The sequence below is a fragment of the Ambystoma mexicanum genome, chromosome 6p (genome assembly GCF_040938575.1).
Source record: "Ambystoma mexicanum isolate Mex_15411 chromosome 6p, UKY_AmexF1_1, whole genome shotgun sequence".
In the NCBI taxonomy this organism is placed as follows: domain Eukaryota; kingdom Metazoa; phylum Chordata; class Amphibia; order Caudata; family Ambystomatidae; genus Ambystoma; species Ambystoma mexicanum.
In genome coordinates, this window is record NC_090935.1 from 1,235,878,103 (window position 1) to 1,235,884,790 (window position 6,688).

Below are 6,688 nucleotides of genomic sequence, written 5' to 3' on the forward strand. Positions count from 1 at the left end.
GATCCAGGGGTCAAAGGTATACACTGCCATTGACCTGACAAATGGGAATTGGACTGTGCCCGTCAGTAGGGAGGACCAATACAAGCTGGCCATTACTTTCGGGGGGCAGCAGTACACGTGGACCCGGACTCCCTTCGGATACATTAACTCTGGCAATGAATTCAACATCTTCCTACATAAGGCCATGCTCGACTTGGGTGAAAGGGGTAACCTGGTCTATGTGGATGATGTCCTGATAAAAAGCTCAACTGTGAAGGAACATATAGTGGAAATCCGTTACGTTCTGACCCAGTTGAGGGTTGCTGGAGCAAAACTGTCTTTTCAAAAGGCGCAGTGGTGCAGAAGCCGTGTCAACTTCTTGGGACATGAAATAACTCCTGAGGGTCTCTGTCCCCAGGAGAACAAAGTGGAAGCACTCCTAAAACTTAAAGACCCCACAACTCTGCGTGAGTTAAGAAGCCTCCTTGGACTAATTACAGTATGAAGTTCAGCGAGGATTAGGCAGAGATCACAAGAACCCTGATCCATCTGCTGAAGGTGGGGGGGGATCAAGTGGGAGTGGGGCCCAGAACAAGCCAAGGCAGTAAAGCAACTCAAAAGAAGCCTCTCACAAGTGCCTCGTCTAGCTTACCCTGTCAAAAACAAGGCGTTCTTCTTGGAGACAGGGTTCTCGAATACATGCTTGACAGAGCAGTATTATATCAAAATCATGACAAGGTCAATAAAGTCATCTCCTATGCAAGCAAGACCTTATTCTCTGTGGAAGAATAATACAACGATTGTGAGAAGGCACTCCTGGCAACAGTGTGGGCATTGAAAAATGACCACCCGTTCATCCAGGTGTAACACATCATAGTGGAGACTCCACACCAGCCTTTGCAATACCTCCAAAGTGACAGAATCCCGACCGGAAATGAGAGTAATTCCAGAATTACTTCCTGATTCTGTCAATGCAAGGCTTTCCTGTGGAGGTCAGATATGGCCAAAACAAGAAGAGTGCCCTCGAGCAAGGTCTGGCTGACTTGCACGATTGTGCCAGAGAAAACTGTCTCGAGGACGAAAGTCTTAAAATCCAGGACAACATGGAGGCGTACCTGAATTCCCCGCACAAAGTCTATGAAGAAGACAAGTGCGAGGGAATGCCCACAGTTTATGTGGATGAGTGCTCCTACCATGTTGACGACAACGGGGAAAAGTAGCTGGTGGCCGGCGTTGGGAATGCCTGGGTGAATGATGCCCCGGAGCCCTCCGCTGGGTACAAAATCGGTCACCCTAGTAGTAAGGTGGCGGAATTGATGACAGTTCATCAGGCCATCCTCACTGCTGTCCAACATTTGGAAAACCAGAGGCATGCTATGTGCTAATAACAAACCTGTCAAACATGGCAAGCTAATACAAAATATTGATGATCTGGTCACCTCTAGTGGGATGACCATCTATTGGATGAAAATGAAGGGTCATTGCAGAATAGAGGGGCCAGTCAAAACTGGAAACGACCTTGCTGATCAGTTGGCCAAAACCGGAGCCATCCAGGGGGATCTCCTTTGAATAGAGTCCCTGTTGGGGGAAATCCAGGTCACTGCTATCACTGCTATCACTAGGTCCCAGACAAATGCTGACAATGAACTCTCAACTGCCCAGCGGAGTAAGGAGACCCCAGATGCTGATTTAATTACGGCACTAAAAGGGAATCCAATTACTGGAAAATGTTATCAACACATTAAGAACCCTGGGAACATTGGGAAAGAGGACCTCATGGTGTTGATGAAATGTCCAAAAATGTTCTGAATCCAAGACGGTTTGTTGGCAAGTACATCCATATCTGGCTGTGACCAGTGGGTGGTCCCTACCTCAATCCGAAGCCTGATGCTAAGTCATGCCCATGACGCGGCCACAGCCAGTCATCAGAAATCTTGCGGGAGGTTGCATAATGGCCACACATGGGGCAGGACCTTGAGCAATACTTAAAGGGGTGTCTTGTGTGCACAATTTCAGCCAACTTTAATCACACACCGAGCTCCCCTCCAGAAGAGGGGGATGACACTGCCCTGGTCAGATTTACAAGTAGATTTCATCTGGCCCATGATTTGCTCCTCTAGGGGGAACAAGTACATGTTAACAGGAACAGTCTTGTTTACCAAATGGGTGGAATGTCTCCCGGTCCCAAATTGCAAGGCAGAAACAGCAGCTGCCCTGATGATCAACCACATCATCTCACGTTTTGGCCTACCCCAAAGGATTGAGTCAGACCGAGGTAGTCACTTCACCAGCAAAGTGATGACAAAGATGTGGGAGATACTTGAGGTAAAAAGGAAACTTCACATTGCATACCACATGTCCTCTAGTGGGGGAGTTGAGAGGTACAGCAAAACCATTGTGAGCATTCTAAAAAAGTTTGTGGCAGATTCGGGGCCAAGTTGGGACATCCGATTACTGCTCCTCCTGATGGCCATCAGATCTACACCTTCTTCTGAGACCATGTAGTGATACACAAAATTGCAAATTTGCCAATCGGGGCTTTAGATGACAGCATTAGCCGCTGAAAGCCAATAGTTTATTCAAAGTATGTGCCAAAAATGCTGACAGTAGTCTGTTGTAGCACTTCCATTACGCAGTAGTGAGCTACAAGGAATATGCAGGCCTAGTAGGGGTGGTAGGTCACATTATGCATTGTAGATAGACAGGCAGGGCGAAGGCCCCAGCGTGTAGCTAATAGACATTATTGGAGTGTTTGGAACATTATGGCACCTATATAGCGCTTAGATAGCCAATCTTAAGCGCTATGAACACTAAGCTATGAGTGCATGCCTTTTAGAGCTTGCTCACATAGGCTTAATTCATCTCGACTTTCTAACTGTAGCCCTGCATGGTTTCGTAAACTAATCTTCCTTTCTCTGGGAAGGCACTGATAAGACATTGCTGAGCTTTCGTGCAGATGGGCTCCAAGTAGGGAGGGGCACAGGAAAGGAGCACAGTGGAAATTCACAGAGTTGGGTTTTTCCATGAGCAAGCCTATATTTTGCACAGGGAAGCTTCTAGAACTGTGCGTCATGGACTGACAGCACAAGATTATAAAAATGCATGCCCACATGACTCAGGTGGGAGATCGATCTGTGGACATGGTTCGAGCAAGATCAAATGTCCGGAACCTGTTGCTCTGTCGGCAGCCTGCAGCGCTGTCCTCTGAGCGGGGCTTGTTACAGCTAGCTTATGAGGACCAGGGTCTCCCAGTGCTGATTGAAGGGGCGTAAGACTGTTTCTCTATGTTTCTCTAAGTTCTATGTTTCTCTATATTTTGCATTTCTCTAAGTTTTGTGCTTTGTAAATCTTCTCTAACTTGAATCCCAAGATGTTGCTGAAATTCACTGTTTAGAATAAATACTAAAACTTTTTGAAGGTGTCATTTGTCACTAGCATGAGTTCACTGCTCGGCACAATAGAACCTGTATTTTGGGCTGAATTGGGTAATTTTTGCTCCCAAGGGCTGGTCCCGAGGAAGATTTGCCCAATATCAAGACAGACCAAGATGTCTCTATTTGAGCTGATGACTGGGCGAAGGATGGTGCTACCTCAGCATTTGCTCTATAGAACACAAGAGTAGACACTGATAAATACCTCCACAACTCATGAGTATGTTGAGACTCTAAGAAAACACCTTCAACATGCTTTTGCGTACGCTCAGCAGAATCTGGAAAAATCTGCAGAGGGGATGAAGACTCAATATGACTTAAAAACAACCAAAAAGGAATACCAAGTAGGAGACAAGGTCTACTTGTACAGTTTCCAAAGGAACCAGACAAAAGAGCGGACATTTTTACCAAGCTGGCACAGTCCTTTTGAAATTGTACATAAAATGTCACCAGTCGCCTATAGAATCTGCATCCCCAAAGGAGAACTGACAGAAGAAAAATGGGTCCATATTAATCAGTTAAAAAGTTGTCACCCTAGGCACACTTTGCAGCAAATAGAGGAGACATCTGGAGAATGAGAACCAGACAAAGAAGAACCAGAAGGGGCTTAGAGGTATTTATTTAACAAGGAGTATTTTTCTTCATGGTTAGGACAAAAGGGATTCCAGAAAATTCTAGCCAAATCCATAGTTATTTGTGTCTTTAGAGTGATCAATTACCTTTATTGCCCAAGTACTGTCATTATTAAATGTATGTGTGTCCCACTGGTGTCAACCTTCCTGGGAGGGCAGTCAGTGGGAAAATGTAGTAACCAGTTCTGCTTTATTTGCTAGGTTCGTACCGGTTCTGCCCATTTATCACCAAGGAGGACCACCCCAAAGACCGGGAAAGCAAAGATCCAAGGAAAATCTGGGGATGTCGCTCCACACTATAAAGAAAGACTAGAGGAAGCTGCGGGGATCGCTCCACACTACGAGAGACTACAGGAGGATCATGGAGTACCGCTCCCTGAAGAACCTCATTTTGCTCCACCTGATGAACCCCATTTTGCCCTACCGATGAATCCCACTTTGCTCTACTCTCCCTCGACACAGAATCTCATAGAAGTCGGTGGGGGGAATTTGTGGGATATATTTACTCACTCAGCTGTACTCCCTTCCATAATCAAGCTGCACTTCAGAAGAAATAGAAAAATGTCTGCGCTGGCTCCTGTGAGCACCACTGCCTCACGGCAATACTGCATTTTGCAACTACAAAAAGATGGCTGCACCATCTTGCCAAGTACATATTGGGCAGGATGGAACAAGGGGAAGACTGCCAGTGTGTTCTTACATGTACAAAAGAAGGGGAGTGAAAAATCATCGCTGTTTTGTTGCAAGCCCAAAGTTCCCGTCGAAAAAAAGGAAATATTTACATTTAAAAATGATGCCGTTCCGATGCTCTTTTCCTCTCATCACAATACTGTTATAAATGAGACCCTGCCATGCCCATCCACGTTCACGTTCACATTGTGCTTCAGCAGACAAGAGCAGTATCCCTGAATGACAGGCTGTTGTTCAGCTTTGAAGAAATCAAAATAAGCTTTACTTCAGCTACACAGGAAACGCTTTACTTTTTGGCTATAAAATGTCAAGGATCAATGGGTCAAAAATGCCCTGGCTCTCTGGGCCTATGTCAATTTCAGCGCATCTGTATTTAAACAAATTGCTGCATACAAGAAACTAACTCTGGCTACAAAACAATGTGGGAAGACAGAAGGAAGAGAAAAATCGAATTTGCAAGGAAAATGCTAGCAGTCACCACAAGTTTAAATGTACTTTTGCAAATAAAGAAAAAAACTTGTTTAAAAGGGTATGTCAGATAAGGCCCTGCCCTTATCTAGCAATGTGAAGGGGTTTTGTGCTGTGAAACAGATATGAGAGATCTTATTCAACAGGCTTTATTCTGATTTATAACAAAAATAAATAAAATAAAGAATTAAATTGGATTGGCTACATAGGGGAAATCAGCCGCAAACAGGTTTCTGCTTGGGGGTTGTCAGCAACAGAAGGCCCCTCACAGTAGATGCTAGAACACACAAGTGATTATTGCTACCTTGGCAGACTTTTGTCTGGGCTGAGGCCTCTTACAATGGAACTTCCAGGACACTAACCTGTGAAGTGGAGGGGGCCATAAACCTTCAATCAAATTGGGAAACCCCCTCCCCACACTGGGCTGAATTGACAGTTGGTGGTAGCTGAAGAGGAAAAAATGGTTCCGGTGAAGGACAAAGGATGCCCATTTGTTTCAAAAGACTATTTTATTAGGAAACTTTGAAGACGGTTATTTTTGCAACAGAAATTCGCAGGAAAGTAAAAAGTTGAATTTTAATGTATTTTATGGGTTTTAATTTAAGACGTAGCCTTCACTACCACCTTGGGAACAGAAATGGCAGAGAATTGGTTATTCCGAGGAAAGTGTACATGATGCCAATGTAAAATTCAATACCGCCATGCCTGATAATAATCCATACACACGTGTAAAGTTATAGAATTTTAGGCCGGATATGGGTCACTAAAAATGACAAAAAAATGTGTAGAAGTGCGAAACAATGTCCCACAAACTGAAGAGTTGGACTGGCATGGTCTGCATAAAATATGTAACCTGCTTATGTAATTTGTTAAGATGCTTCAAATGTGCCATTTATGTCAAAACTGGATTTTAGCTAAAGTAACTGTGGGAGGTTCTGGACATTGTAAAACTCACATGTATCTGACATCATGCTCTTGAAACCCAACCAGCTGATAGAAAGGCAGTAACTATCACCCCTGACCAATCCAGTGGTTTAGAGGTGTGCTTAGCAAAGCCTGCCCTACCATATAATTCTTTGATATCACCATGCTCTATAAAAAAGGGCCCCCGACAGGACTCTAGACACACTCTTTCATGAATTTCCTGTGCCTGCGCTCCTTATCTTCTACATTCATCTTGCGAGATTCCAGATCCCACTGCAAAGCCAAAGCAGAGCAGATTCCAGATTCCACTGCAAAGCCAAAGCATAGCTGATTTCAGATTCCACTGCAAATCCAAAGCATTGCTGACCATCCCAGCAAGGCTTCAATCCTGAAATCCCGCTAAAAATCCCAAATAACCAAAGGGAAAAGCTGTGTTATTTTTTGGGAAGCATCCAGAGACCAGCCTGGATTTTTCCACACTAACTGCATGCCCGCTGAAACCCTGCCATCCAGCTGTCCTGATTATCCGGTGACCAGACAGGCCCAGTTGTTCTGCTAGGAGAG